Below are 16,431 nucleotides of genomic sequence, written 5' to 3' on the forward strand. Positions count from 1 at the left end.
AAAGTTTTGTGCTGCAGGAGCAGCCTCCACACAGCAGGGGGCGTGTTGGGAGGACAGGGAGGCCCTGAGACTGTGCAGGGCCCCCTCCCTGCGTGAGGGCGGAGCTCCGCCTGCTCCAGCCTCCATCTCCCTTGAGGGGCGGAGCTCCGCAGCCTCCATCTCATTCTCCTCCTGGCCAAGTAGAGCAGCTCTAAAAGTCAGGGCTGGGCCCTGGGGCAGGCCCAGAAGCTCTGGCCCATGGAGGGGGCTACCAGGTCTTCCTGCCTCTCTCCACAAACCGCCAGCGGATAGTCAGAGCAAGCAGCCCCCAACCCCCACTTGAACCCAGGGGCCTATGGGAGCAAAGGCAGCCCACCCGCTACAGGTAAGCAATGGGCAACCTGTACCCCAAATGCCCCCACTCCTTCATCCTCTTCCCTGCATCAGTGTCCTGGGTGAGGGAGAAGCTGAACTACCCACAAGCTCTCTCCTTGCTTCCCTCATTGCCTTAGTCCTAGACCTCTACCTTGAATGACCAGGAACATGGTGGGAAGGCGAGTGGGATAAGGGGGATCAGGAGAGTAGTGGAGTAGAAGGAAGTGAAGAGTCTAGCCTGGGGAAGAAGAGGGAGGACAAGAGGCTCTACTACAGGCAGTAGGGGAATGTACAGAATTAGCTGGACTCCATTTTCTCCATTCCCGCTCTCTTTGCCCCAGTCACGTTGCAGGTCCTAAAATGGCCGGCGGCAGCAAAGGCAGCCATTTTATTCATGGGAGGGGAGAGGCACAGAAAGCCTCCCATTGGTCTATTTCAAAGGCCCTAGACATTCCATTGGTTCAGTGTGGGACACGTGATGAAAAAGGTACTCCCTGCTCCTCACTCTTACCTCCCCAAATTTTATTCCTATGGCCCCCTGCTGTTTTGCTGTGTGGTTTCTGGAAATCTCATTCCGGGACAGGGTGCCCTCTTTACCTTGAGTTTGATGACTCCTATATATCTCCATCAGCCAGGAAAGACTCAGTGGCCTCTTCGAATTGTGGCTGCTTTCAGCTATGCATCAGGCACTGGGCAAATGTGCAGGCCCTTGTATGCATTAGATACTGTGAAAAAGTAGAGTTAATGGATATCTGGAGAAAACCGAGCATGGGGATGAAGGACTATACCTCCTTCTCTGCAGGACATTGCCCATATAAAAAGATGGACCATGTACTAGGGCAGAGAAATAGTGCAAATAAATGCAGCAATAATGAATGTCACTTTTTCAGATCACAATGTAGCAAAAAATTAAATTGAACCAGGATCCATGGAAATGCAAATTTAAAAGGAATTGGAAAGGAAATAATCTCATTCTTCACAACTGGTGGATCCACAAAGAAAATGAGGAGACATCATAGCAAAACCTATGGGATACAGCTAAAGTACTGCTCAGGGGGAAACTGATATTGCTGAGGGAGATCAATGAGTTGGGCTTCCAACTCTAAAAATTGGGAAAAGAAGAAATTATAAATCTCCAAATGAAAACTAAATTAGAAATCCTAAAAAATAAAGGAGAAATTAATATAATTGAAAGTCAAAAACAAAACAAAACTATTAAACTAATAAATAAGACTAAGAGCTAGTACTTTGGGAAAAAACAAATAAGATAAAGTACTAGTTAAATCTAATTAAAAAAGGAATAAAGAGAACCAAATTGACAGTTACAAAAGATGAAGAGGGCAGTCTCACCAGTAATGAAGAGGAAATTAAGGTAATTGTTGAGAACTATTTTCCTCAATTTTATGGCAATAAATATGATGATTTGGGTGAAATGGGTGAATATTTACAAAAATAGAAAGAGCCTAGATTAACAAAAGAGGAAAGAGAGTACTTCAATACTATCATGTCAGAAAAAGAAATTGAACAAACCATCACTGATGTTCCTGAGAAAAAATCCCCCAGGGCCAGATGAATTCACATGTGAATCTCATCAGTCATTTTGAAGTCAGTAATACTATGCTACCAACCCCTCCAAAATATAATCCCAAATAAAAAAGTGAAAAATCGTCTGTTTGCATTTCCATTCTAACTCCCACAGCTCTTTCTCTGAAGACGGGATAACATTCTATGTCAATCATTCTTCACAATGGTCTCAGATCATTTCATTGCTGATGATAGCTAGGACTATCACTGTGGAACCTTCCAAGTTATTGTTGTTACTGTGTACCATGTTTTCCTGATTCTGCGTATTTCACTAGGCATCAATTTAACAAAATCTTTTATTTTTTAATTTTAAACATTATTTTATTTGGTCATTTCCAAACATTATTCACTGGAAACAAAGATCATTTTCTTTTCCTCACCTCCCCCTCTCCCACCACCTTTCCCTCTCCCATAGCCGACGCATGATTCCACTGGTTATCACATGTGTTCTTGACTCGAACCCATTTCCCTGTTGTTGGTATTTGCATTAGAGTGTTCATTTAGAGTCTCTCCTCAGTCATATCCCCTCAACTCCTGTAGTCAAGCAGTTGCTTTTCATTGATGTTTTTACTCCCACAGTTTATCCTCTGCTTGTGGATAGTATTTTGTAGATCCCTGCGGATTGTTCAGGGACATTGCATTGCCACTAATGGAGAAGTCCATTACCTTCGATTGTACCACAATGTATCAGTCTCTGTGTACAATGTTCTCCTGGTTCTGCTCCTCTCGCTCTGCATCACTTCTTGGAGGTTGTTCCAGACTCCATGGAATTCCTCTACTTTATTATTCCTTTTAGCACAATAGTATTCCATCACCAACATATACCACAATTTATTCAGCCATTCCGCAATTGATGGGCATCCCCTCATTTTCCAATTTTTGGCCACCACAAAGAGTGCAGCTATGAATATTCTTGTACAAGTCTTTTTGTCCATTATCTCTTTGGGGTACAAACCCAGCAGTGCTATGGCTGAATCAAAGGGCAGACAGTCTTTTATCGCCCTTTGGGCATAGTTCCAAATTGCCCTCCAGAATGGCTGGATCAATTCACAACTCCACCAGCAATGAATTAGTGTCCCCACTTTGCCACATCACCTCGAGCATTCATTACTTTCCCTTGCTGTCATGTTAGCCAATCTGCTAGGTGTGAGGTGATACCTCAGAGTTGTTTTGATTTGCATCTCTCTGATTATAAGGGATGTAGAGCACTTTTTCATGTGCTTATTAATAGTTTTGATTTCTTTGGCTGAGAACTGCCTGTTCATGTCCCTTGCCCATTTGTCAATTGGAGAATGGCTTGGTTTTTTGTACAATTGATTTAGTTCTTTGTAAATTTGAGTAATTAAACCTTTGTCAGAGGTTTCTATGAAGATTGTTTCCCAATTTGTTGCTACCGTTCTGATTTGGTTACATTGGTTTTGTTTGCACAAAAACTTTTTAATTTGATGTATTCCAGATTATTTATTTTGCATTTTGTAACTCTTTCTAATTCTTGCTTGGTATTTGTGTTCATATAGATCCTGTGTTTGTCTCGGGAGATAGATTCCTAAGTATTGTATTTTGTCTAAGGTAATTTTGAATGGGATTTCTCTTTCTAGTTCTTGCTGCTGAGCTGTGTTAGAATTATATAGAAATGCTGATGACTTATGTGGGTTTATTTTGTATCCTGCAACTTTGCTAAAGTTGTTGATTATTTCGATTAGCTTTTTGGTTGAATCTCTAGGATTCTTTAAGTAGACCATCATGTCATCTGCAAAGAGCGATAACTTGGTCTCCTCTTTGCCTATTTTAATGCCTTCAATTTCTTTTTCTTCTCTAATTGCTACTGTTAGTGTTTCTAATACAATGTCAAATAATAGAGGTGATAATGGGCATCCTTGTTTCACTCCTGAATTTAATGGGAATGGATTTAGTTTATCCCCATTGCAGATGATATTAGCTGATGGTTTTAGATATATACTGTTTATTATTTTTAGGAATGACCCTTCTATTCCTATGCTTTCTAGTGTTTTTAATAGGAATGGGTGTTGTATTTTATCAAAGGCTTTTTCTGCGTCTATTGAGATAATCATGTGGTTCTTGTTGGTTTGCTTGTTGATATGGTCAATTATGTGGATGGTTTTCCTAATATTGAACCAGCCCTGCATCCCTGGTATAAATCCTACTTGATCATGGTGGATGACCCTTCTGATCACTTGCTGTAGTCTTTTTTTACAAAGTCTTTATAGCCCTTTCTGAAACCATCTTGTTCATCATTGGTTAACATCACCATCCTATGCCACAATTTTTTCATATGTACCCCCAAATTGAGATACATTCCCTTAGTTTCCAATACTTTGGGCACATAAAAGGAATAGCTAAAATATTTATCAGATGGTCCTTTCCCATATTTCATGATCTCTTTTGGATACAGTCCTAGTGGTGTTATTAATTGGATCAAAGGATAGATGTTATAGGTGTTTGGTCCTAATTCCAAATTGCCCCCCAGAATGTTTGGATCTATTTATAACCATTCCAGCAATGTGCATTATTGTCCCAATTTGACATATCTGCTCCAACATTAATCATTTCCCTTTGCTGCTGTATTATCCAATCAGATAGGTATGAGGTGGTACCTCAGAGTTATTTTAATTTGCATTAGAACATTTTGATATGATCATGGAAAGGTTTGATTTCTTCTGAAAACTGTTCATTGAAATCCTTTAATTGTTTCTTAACCAGGGAAATGAATGGCATTCTTTTAATTTTGATTAAGTTATTTCTTTATTTGAGAAATGAAACCCTTAATCGGAGAAATTTGCTATTTTTTAAGTTTGTTAATCTTCTAATATTGATTGCTTTTGGGCTGGTTTGGGGGGTGTTTTCTTTTGTGTTTTGTAAAACCCATTTTTTAATTTAATATGAGCGAAAGTATACATTTTATATCTTGTAAAGTTCTGTCTTATACGTTTATAAATTCTTTCCTTCTCCCGAAATCTGAGAGGTAAAGCATTCCATGTTCCGCTAATTTACTTATATCACCTGTTCTGTCTAAAACACACCCATTTTCACCTTGTTTTCGTATAGGGTTTGAGAGATGGATGGATGGATGGATGGATGGATGGATGGATGGATGGATGGATAGCTGGATAGATAGCTGGATAGATGGATAGATCAATACCTAATTGTTGCCTTAGTGTTTTCCAATTTTCCCTGCACTTTTTGTTCTATGAGTTGTTATTCCAAAAGCACGGGGGGTCTTGGGATTCACCAAATACTAGATGGCAGAGGTATTAGAAACTCTGTGATCTTTGGATTGATCAAATACTAGAGCTCTTCCATTGACCTAGCATTCTCTTCCTTAGCCAGGAACAAGATTATATTGATGATTAATACTTTTTCCTGTAGTTTAAGATCTGATACTGCTAGGGCACCCTCCTGCACATATTTTTTTTTCATTATTTCCATAGATACTCTTAATCTTTTGTCCTCCAAATGAATTATGGCACTGAATATGTAAACGGCTTTAGGTAAGATTTTGATTTGGGCCTCCCTATGAATAAACATTATTCTTTGAATTGTTGAGATTTTACTTTATTGTTTGTCCTGACTAAATAAATTCCCTGGTATTTTATATTGTCTAGTATGGTTTTAAGTAGAATTTCTTTTTCAAGCTCTTCCTACTGGACTTTGTTGAGGAAAAAAAAAATGCGTGTGTGTTTGTGTGTGCTTGTGTGTGTGTGTATGGAAATGCTCAGGATTTCTTTTGGTTTTATTTTGTATTCTGTAATTTTGCTAAATTTATTAGTTTTTAAGGTGATTCTGTAGGATTTTCTAAGTATACTATGACATCATTTGCAGAGTGATAGTTTTCTCTTTGCCTTAAGTTAAACAGAATCCCTCCAATTTCCTTTTCTTCTCTTATCGCTAAAAGTGGCATCTCTGGTATGCCACTCCTGATGTTATTGTCAAGGCTCCTAAATTCTCCCCATTGCAGATAATACTTGCTGCTGGTTTGATATACCACTTATCATTGTAAAGAACGACTCTCTGATTCCTATGCGTTCTACTGTTTCCCAGTAACCATAGGTATTGTAGTTTGTCGAAGGTTTTTTCTGCATCTATTGAGATAATATTGGGGTTTAACTTGTGTGTTTGTTTATTGTTTTCCTGATATTAAACCACCTTCAGATGCCTGGTATAAATCCTGCCTGATAATAGAGGAACATCCTTGCATTATATTTTTATAATGTCTTTGTTACATTAGGGAATTTCGTGTGTCCTTCTCTTTTTCTCTTTTTAGTCTTCCTGCCTTGGGGATCGAGCACCATATCTGTGTCATAAAAAGAATTTGGCAGTACTCCTACTTGGTTTATGTCATATTGGGATTCATTGTTCTTAAACGTCTGCTAGAATTCACTTGTGAATCCACCTGGCCCTGGGGATCTTTTTCTTGGGGAGTTCATTGATGGCTTGTTGAATTTCTTTTTCTGAGATGAAATTACTTAATCCCAGTCCCCTTGCCTTCTGGAATATCATATTCCAAGCCTTCTGGCCTTTCCATGGAGAGGCTGCCACATCCTATGTAATGCTAACTGGGGCTCCATAATAGGTAAGTCCAAAAGAAAGAAACGTTTCTGGATGATGCTAGTATTTTCTCCTTTGCCTAGGAGCTGTTGAACTTGGCTAGAATATTCTGTGGAGTAGTGATTAGGGGATTTGTTGAATATGGTGATCTGTGGATTCTTTCCTTTTCTATTTTAACCTTTTTTCCCCCAAGATATTAGTGCAAATTTGTTTGGTAATTCCTCAACATATAATATGTAGTAATTTTTTTTTAATCATGAAGGTCTAGTAATTTAAAAATTATTAGATCATCTCTTCTGGATGTCATTTCAAAGAAAGTTGTGTATTTTTCCCCCTGTTAGAAATTTCAAGGTTTTTTTTTACCATTTTTTTCATTCTTTTGATTTCATTTTAGGTGATGGTTTTGGTGGTTGTTGCTGTTTTGTTCTTTTTAAATGAGGTCATTAGGTTCTATTCCCCTGAATCTTATTTTATGAACTCATTTACCGCATGACCTTTGGATCCTTCTTTTCCATTTCTTAATTCTACTTAGTATGGAATCTCTTTTCTACTTTGGGTTTTTAAAATCACTTGTTCCAGTAGGTCAATTCTGTTTTTTATATAATTAGTTCTTTGCATTTTTTATCTGTTTTTCCACATGACCAGTTTTGTTTTTTAAGCTGCCATTTCCTTTCCAGATTCATTTTTGTTCGTTATTTATCTTCGTCTCTTCTAATATCGGTTTCTTGGGGTTGGTTTAGTGGGATATTTTATTTTTTAGTAAAACCCATTTCTTAATTTTAATATGAGCAAAATTATGAATCTTATATCTTGTAAGGTTCTATCTTGTGTGTTTATAAATTCTTTCCTTCTCCAGAAATCTGAGAGGTAAAGCATTCCACGTTCCCCAAATTTACTTATCCTATCACCTGTTCTGTCGAAAATGTACACCCATTTTTAAATTATATTGGTATATGGTGAGAGAGAGAGAATTATTGTCTTAGTGTTTTCCAATTTACCCTGCAGTTTTTGTTCTATGAGTTGTTATTCCAAAAGCGGGATTCTTGGGATTCATCACATACTAGATGGCAGAGGTATTAGGAAATCTGGCATCTTTGGATTGATACTAGATCACTGCCATTGATCCATCATTCTGTTCCATAGCCAGTAACAAGATTATTTTGATGATTAAAGCTTTTTAGTATAGTTTAAGATCTGATACTGCTAATGAACCCTCCTGTACATTTTTTTTCATTTTTTCCTCAGATATTCTTGATCTTTTGCCCTTCCAAATAAATTATAGTACTGAATATGGAAATTACTTTAGCTAGGATTGCCATTTTGGTCTCCCAATAAATAAATTAATATTCTTTGAATTGCTGAGATTTTCCTTTATTTGAGTAAAGGGTGTTTTGTAATTGTGTTGATATAATTCCTCTGCTTGTCCTGTGTATAATAAATTCCCTTGTATTTTATACTGTCAGGTATGATTTTACATAGAATTTCTTTTTCTAACTATTGCTTCTGGGCTTTGTTGGGGAAAAATATATACGTGTCTCTATATTTATGTGTGTGTGTGTGTGTGTGTGTGTGTGTGTGTGTGTGAACACTCATGATTTATTTGAGTTTTTTTTTGTATTCTGTAAGTCTACAAAATTTATTAATTTTAAGGTGATTCTGTAGGATATTCTAAGTATACCGTAACATCATTTGCAGAGTGTTAGATTAGTTTTCTCTTTGCCTTAAATTAACAGAACCCCTTCAATTTCCTTTCCTATGATTATAGTTAAAGGTGGCATCTCTGGTAATAACTGTAATGATGGGCATACTTACTTCACTTCTGATGTTATTGGCAAGGCTCCTAAATTCTCCCCATATCAGGTGATGCTTACTGCTGGTTTGAAATATTACTTATCTTTGTAAAGAAAGACTCTCTTATTCCTAGGTTTCTACTGTTTTTCTTTTTTTTCTCCATTTGAATTACTTTATTTAGTCAATTTAGAACATTATTCCTTGAAAAGGGGCCTTGAATAACATCTATGTCCGGCACATTCTCCCCTTACCTCCCGAAATAAGACATATATTCTTCTCAGTAGCAAAATACTGTCTATGCTTCACTGAGAAAAAGGTACATGCTCTGCTTTGGGTCTGAGGATGGCTGCAGAGTGGTGCCACCAAGACTGAAAAGTCCAAGGAATTCTATTTCTACCCACGTGAACTCTTCAGTGACATTTGTAGAGCACCGATCTCTCGTGTCTTTGTCGAGAATTGTCTTAGGCTGCTGTCTCAAGGTGTTTCCATCCCTTCATGGCTTGTCTTCTGTTTCTCTGCAGGGCATCCTCTGAAATACTCCCAGTCTTTGGCAAGAGAAGGAAGGAGACCAAAACCAGTCCCTGAGCCAGAGGAAGATCCCCGTCATCTTCTCAACAAAGAACTTGGAATTGATGGTATTGACATGAGGTCCTACAGGACACAGGGCCCTCTGCTCACTTGGGCTCCCAGCCATGCCCAGAAGGCTCCATGATGTCAGCTGCAAAACAGTCAACAATCACATGTACCCACCCCTAAACACTGAGACCCTAAAGTGACTCTTGTAATCCAAGAGATGAGTTTTGGCCCCAATCTAGGCCAATATCCTTCGACTTCCCCCTGTGTCCCCTGAACAGACTTCAACGAGGGCTTTCTCTTGATCAGCTCTCCCCAGATCCTTACAACCTCCAGGACCCTCCGTTTGAAAGTGGAGCTCATTGTCCTGGTTCTCTCCCCTCTTGATTGTTACTGACGGTGGGGACTTGTTCAGACACCTCTGGAAACACAATCATAATCAGGTAATCCCTGATGACCTCAGCATAAAAAATGAGTCACAGCGTGTGGAGGGGTCTGGTGCACCTGTATGTGTGGTCTTAGGGTGAGGACACGGATGCCAGGCACACAGGGTAAAGTGCCCCTCCACACTCCCCATTTTCTCCTGGTCTTATTGTCCACTTCATTGTTCTCTTGTTTTATATGGAAATTCTCCTATAATTAGTAAAGACTTTTGGAGCTCCCTGTGCCAGATCCCTGGCATGGAGGGAAACTTTATAACTAGGAAGAAAATCAATAGAAGAGGCAGATGCCACCTCTTTCTATCCCCCCTCTCAAAATATCGAAACATTTGGGGAGTGCAGATATTGGAGACTAAGCAGGGTACCTTGTTAACTGGGTGAAAGTGACATGAGTGCCTATTGGGGGGGGGGGGCTTGTCCATGTAACTGCAGGACTAGCAAGACTGCCAGAGAGACTTTTTCACCTTTGACCCATAGGGTAAACCATTGACTTCTTGTCTCTTTTCTGAAAATGGTCCAGATCTGCTGCCTACATTTCATGGCTTTCTCTCATTTGTATCTCTCCACAGCTTCTTCCATGTACGGACTGATGGGATTAACTCACGCTTAACACTGAGTGAATGAACTGAGGCAGCATACTGGGGACTGTGCCCGGCCAGGACTGACCTCTTCAGGCCTCTGATTCCGGCTCAGAGCAGCAGAGACTAATTTTGTCAAGGCCTTCGTCTGGAAAAGGGCTCACGTGACCCAACCCAGCCTGGCTGGCCCGCCCGGACCGCGAAGGGACAGTCCTCCCGGCTGCTTCTGGCCCCTACTCAGCGGGGCACGTCCTCCACGCCCACGTACCCCCACATGCCACAAGAGTTCTCGCCAGAGTCCTGCCCACACCATAATGAATGGAGGAATAAACATGGCTGAGGTTCTGGATTCTTACTCAGAGTCATCTCTGCCAGGTAAGGAAGCGGGGAGTCTGGCCCCCTGGATCCTTCCCCACATAGGAAACATGAGGGAGTACTGACCAGGGCATGGAAACAGTGGGTCGGAGCCTTGCTCGTGGTCTCCTTCGAAAGGGGATGTGTGGTCCCTTACTCTCTCCCTCCTCTCCCTGGTCCTCTCACCCACCCAGATGAGGATGGAAAGCCCCTTCTGTCTTCAGTCCCTGCCTCCTTTGGAAAAAGAGACTGGAGCTCGGACTTTGGACCTTTCTTGGTAGCCCCACAGGTCTATGAAGTTGCCTTCTTCCTAGGGGATAGTTGGTCTGCTATTTACCTGTTCTCAAAGGTCTCCAGGAGAACCAGAATCACCTTCTCCTTCTTCAGTTCTTAGGCCTAGGTAGAGTTGCTGCTGTGGCCATGTCTTCTGGTCCCCCTGCCAGAAGAGCAATAAGAGCTAGACAATCGGGGGAAGGTGACTTTCCCAGGGTCTCATAGCCAGCAAGTATCTACGGTCTGATTTGAATCTAGGACCTTCCATTATATTTTCACCTATTACATACCTAAGTAGTAATCTCTTGAATCTTGACTGGATATTCATCAAATCTGTCTTGTCAAGATGTTGCCATCTCATCTTCCTGAGTTCAAAACAGTTTCTAGACACTCATTAGCTGTGTGACTTTGGGCAAGTCACTTTACCCCACTGGGCTCTGTTTCATCATGTATAAAATGTGGAGAAGGAAGTGGCCAACCACTTCAGTATCTTTGCTGAAAGGAACCCAATGGGTTCATGAAGCAGTAGCTGTGACTGGAAAGAAGTGAACATCAAGTTAGGGTCTATATTAAATCCCATTTACAGGGTTCCAAGTCAACTGACTGAGATAATCAACCCAGGGTTCTGTGAAGAATGGTTCAAGACTCACACACATTTTCACTTCCCATTCAATTGACTTCTTTCTTTTCATTTTTTAACACAAATATAAAATTTAAATAAATAACAATACATATTCATTTTTAAATAAATGATGTTCATTCAAAGCATACTTTGGCACTGTTATTGTAATACAAAATTTATACATCCCAGTATAAAACCATGAGGATAATCATATCAAAGGTGAGTCCCAGAGTTCTTTCTCTGGCACTACAAAGCTTTCCCAGGTACAAGTTTTTCAACAATCTCCCGAGCATTGCATTGTGGAGAGTAGCCACATTTTCACAGGTATTTATTTCTTATGACTGCTTTTACTCTGTACAGTGTTCTCCCAGTTGTGCTTATTTCCCTCCTCATTCATTGCTGCAGATCTTTCAAGCTTTTTCTGAAATCATGTTGCTTCTCACTTCTTACTGCACAGGAATATTCCATCACCAGCATGTACTAAATTTGTTCAGCTCAATCACGTCCAACTTGAATTAAAGGATCAATCCTTCCCATCCCCATAATTATAATGAATAAATGCAACCTTCTCAGCTCACAATGAGATGAAATTAATAATTAGGAAGAGTACATGGAGAGGTAAATCAAAAATTAATTGGAAATTAAACAATAGGATTCTCCAAATCTGGTTAGTTAAAGAACAAATCATAGAAACAATTAATAACTTCATTGAAGAAAATGACAATGATGAGACATCCTTTCAAAAACTATGGGATGCAGCCAAAGCAGTACTCGGGGTAATATATATCATTGAGTTTATATATTAACGAATTAAGGAGGGCATAGGTCAATGAATTGGGCATGTGAATTAAAAAACAAAAAGTGAACAAATTAAAAATCCTCAGATGAAGACTAAATTAGAGATCCTAAAAACCAAAAGAGAAATTAATAAAATTGAGAGTCAAAGAACTATTGATTTAATAAAAAAGATTAGAAGCTGGTATTTTGAAAAAACAAATAAAACAGACAAATTACTGGTCAGTCTAATTAAAAAAAGGAAAGAAGAAAACCAAATTGACAGTATCCAAGATGAAAAGGGAGACCTCGTCTCAAATGAAGAGGAAATTCAAGCAATCATTAAAAACTATTATGCCCACTTATATGGCAACCTAGGTGAAATGGATGAATACTTATAAATATATAAATTGCCCAGCGTAACAGAGAAAGAAAGAAATTAACTAAACAACCCCATATCAGAAAAAGAAATTGAAAGCGCAATCAAAAACCTCCATAATCAAAATCTCCAGATCGACATGGATTCACAAATGACCTCTATCAAACATTAAAAAAAAAACTACTCACAATATTATACAAACTATTTGACAGATTAAGCCAAGGAGTTCTACCAAATTCCTTTTAGAACACAAATATGGTACTAATCCCAAAGCTAGACTGGTCAAAATCAATCGCCACCTAACTAGAATTAAAGGATTGATCTTCCCCATCCCCATAATGATAATGAATACATTTTAAAGAAATAAAGATCAGAAGTTTTCACATCATGTCATATTTTTTCCTCTTTCTCTGCAGTGTGTCATTTCTGCAATGGATGCAGCTTCTGCATAGAGAAGGTCCTGGGCCCATTCCCATCCCTACCGGAAACTCAAAATTGAAGGTGTTACCACAGGCCCCTATGGGACAATGACTTTTGCTCAGCTGGTACCCTGAAGCATCCCTTCCAATCTCCATGATGTCTGTTTCAAACTACAGAATGCTGGACTTGGCTGGCCCCACTCTATTTACCAAGAAAGTTCTAGAGGATGGCATTACGTGCATCTCTACCAGACCTAGACTGTTGCCCTTCATTGATGGGCACAGAATTCAAAAAACCTGTCGAGGTCTGCTTTCTTTAGGGAGCCTCAATCAGGGCCCGTCTTCCCTCTCCCAATCAAGACCAGGATTCCAGCTTTGAGATCCCCCTTTATCCTGATTCATCAGTAGTGGAAAGGCTGCAGGTGAGTGAGGAGCCATGGGGTGTGGGAGGGCCTTTTCTGAATGCCATGAGTCCAGCCCGGGGCCGCCAGCTACTTCCTCAGAGTCCCTTAACATTTTGGAAAGGGCCCTCAGTGGCATCCTCTTGCTGAGGGGATTTCCAGAATCGGTAGCAGGTGGGAGGGAAAGCTCATCACTGGAAAGAGTGATTGGAACAGCCAGGGCCTTTTAGGGGGCCATTCAGATGTCCCCAGAGAAAGGTCAGATCAGATTGCTCCCCCTCCCATCTGTGGAGCCATACCGTGCTGGGCAGATGTTGGAGGTGGAGGTCACACCAGCCACTGTGAAGGCACATGCATCTTATTCTCTGAGGGAGGGCCATTCAAAGGAGTGACTGTAGGGCTCCTCTGGTGAGCAGGAGACATTTCCATCAGCTTAGGCCTTGTTGCCATTGGAGAATTTTTGGTTCAGGTTGACTTGGTTTGAGCCAACCTGGGGAAGCCTGAGGGGCCCATCCCCTAATGGAGCCTCCTCTTAGAGGATACTGGGAGACCCAAACTCGTTAGGGAAACGTTGAGTGCATTCCATGGATAAGTCAACCAAGACACATTTTATCAAGTCACGGGAAGCTCCCTGGACAAGGAGCTCCCTGATGACCTCACTATAAAAATGGGTCACAGCTTGTGGAGGGGCCTGATGCACCTGTGTGTGCAGTCTTGGGCTGAGGACATGGATGCCAGGGATACAGGGGAATGTACCTTTCCACACTCAGCATTTTCGCCCTTTTCCTGAATGTCCATTTCAGGGTTCTCCTGTGCTTTATGGAAAATGTCTACCTGTAATTACTAAAGATTTTTGCAGCTCCCTGTGCCTCACCACGGGACCCTGGCATGGAAGGAAACTTCATGACCAGGAACACCAGCAGCGGAAGAGGCAGATGTCAACTACTTCTCTGCCCCACCTCCCTGAAATATCCAAACATCGGAGGGGGGCAGATATTAGACACAAAGCAGGGCACCTTTTTCAATGGGTGAAAGGTTCATGAGTGCTATTGGGTGGAGACTTGTCCACGTAGATGATGGGATATGCCAGCAAGACTTCCAGAGGACTTTTTTCACCTGTTACCCATGGGATCAACCAATGACTTCTTGTCTCTTTTCCGAAAATGGTCCCGATCTGCAGCCTACATTTCATGGCTTTCTCTCATTTGTATCTCTCCACAGCTTCTTCCATGTACGGACTGCTTGCTTTGCAGTCACCCTTAACACTGAGTGAATGAACTGAGGTTGCATACTGGGGACATGGACTGTGCCCAGCCAGGACTAACCTCTTTAGGCCTCTGAATCTGTCTCAGAGCAGCAGAGGCCTTCCTCTGGACAAAGGCTCACCCAACCCAACCCAGCCTTCATAGCCTGCTCAGTCTCTGAAGAGACAGTCCTGCAAGCTTCTTCTGCCCCATACTCAGATGGACACCTCATCCATGCCACAAGAGTACCCACCCAATGTCTGCAAGTACCAGGATGAGAGCTTGAAAGCAGCCTAGGGTCTGGATTCTTGCTCAGCCTCATCAATGCCAGGTAAGGATGGAGGGAGTCTGGCCCCCTGTATCCTACCCACATAGGAAACATGAGGGAGTCCTGACCAGGGCCTGGGAACAGCGGGTCAGCGCCTTGCTCTTGGTTTCCTTCAAAAGAGGATGTGTGGTCACATACTCTCTCCCTCCTCTCCCTGGTCCTTTCGCCCACCCAGATGAGGATGGAAAGCCCCTGCTGTCTTCGGTCCCTGCCTCCTTTGGAAAAGAGGTCTGAGCACCAACTTTGGCCCTTTCTTGGTAGCCCTGCAGGTCTATGAGATTGGTTTCCTCCTAGGGGATAGCTGGTCTGCTATTTCCCGCTTCCCAAATGCCAGGATAACCAGACTCACCATCTTCCATTACCAATATTCCACTGAAAAATTATTCTTTCGATCTGCCATTAGGAGAGTTCAGTTCCAGGGAAATAATAACCGGCTACAATAACAGGAAGCATAAACCCTTATCATCACCCTGATCATATTGAGCTAAAACACCAAAGATGTCGGTCTGCCCTTCTGGCGGTACCGCTCCTTTGTCTGGCTTTGAGAGGGGGCTGATATGTTCCATGTATACCCTTCTGGACTGAGTCAGCGTTCAAGTTCCAAACTTGTTTCTCTCCATATTCCTCTTGCATAGCTTACCAGGAGTCACTCAGACACCTCCCCTTTAGCCACTGGCTATTGTCCTTTTCCCCTCTACCCAGGTTCATTTATGCATTGAGAACTTCCTGTGGAAGGGCCAGAGACAGCCCCTGGGCAGCCGTTCTGCCACCGATGGGCCCAATTCCTTGTTATTTGTGAGGGGACCCTGAGCAGTACTGGGTTGGGGTTATATTCCAATGAGAGAAGCCTTGAACAACGTCTCCACCTGCCACTTTCTCCTCTTCCCTCCCCAAATATGACCGAAATACATCATGGTGGTAAAATTAGGGTTTCTGCTTCACTGAGGAAAAGGTACATGCTCTGCTTTGGGTCTGAGGACTGCTGCAGAGTGGCGCCACCAAGACTCAAAATCCCAAGGAATTCTATTTCTACCCATGTGACCTCTTCAGTGAAATTTGCAGAGCACTGATCTCTTGTGTCTTTGTTGAGAATTGTCTTAGGCTGTCGTCTCAAGGTGTTTCCGTGCCTTCATGGCTTGTCTTCTGCTTCTCTGCAGGACATCCTCTCAAATGCTCCCAGCCTTTGGCAAGAGAAGGAAAGAGGCCAAAACCAGTCCCTGAGTCAGAGGCAGACCCCCTTCATCTCCTCAATGAAGAACTTGGAATTGATGGTGTTGACATGAGGTCCTACAGGACAGTGCCCTCTGCCCACTTGGGCTCCCAGCATACCCAGAAGTCTCCATGATGTCAGCTGCAAAACAGTCAACCATCACATGTACCCACCCCTAAACACTGAGACCCTAAAGTGACTCTTGTAATCCAAGAGATGAGTTTTGGCCCCAATCTAGGCCAATATCCTTCGACTTCCCCCGAGTCCCCTGAACAGACTTCGACGAGGGCTTTCTCTTGATCAGCTCTCCCCAGATCCTTCCAACCTCCAGGACCCTCCTTTGGAAAGCAGAGCCCATTGTCCTGGTTCTCTCCCATCTTGATTGTTACTTACAGTGGAGACTTGTTCTGACACCTCTGGAAACACAAACATAATCAGGTAATCCCTGATGACCTCAGCATAAAAAATGAGTCACAACGTGTGGAGGGACCTGGTGCACCTGTATGTGTGGTCTTAGGGTGAGGACACGGATGCCAGGCAC

At 41.8% G+C, this 16,431-nt stretch overlaps 1 long non-coding RNA gene across 1 annotated transcript; it reads left to right on the forward strand.

Moving 5' to 3' along the window:
- Positions 1–8,826: 8,826 nt before the first annotated feature.
- Positions 8,827–13,087, forward strand: LOC130456127 (uncharacterized). The gene is made up of 3 exons (XR_008914625.1): positions 8,827–9,311; positions 9,878–10,261; positions 12,705–13,087. It is a non-coding gene; the product is annotated as an uncharacterized LOC130456127 (long non-coding RNA).
- The last annotated feature ends 3,344 nt before the right edge of the window (positions 13,088–16,431 follow it).

The sequence above is a fragment of the Monodelphis domestica genome, chromosome X (assembly GCF_027887165.1).
Source record: "Monodelphis domestica isolate mMonDom1 chromosome X, mMonDom1.pri, whole genome shotgun sequence".
NCBI lineage: Eukaryota > Metazoa > Chordata > Mammalia > Didelphimorphia > Didelphidae > Monodelphis > Monodelphis domestica.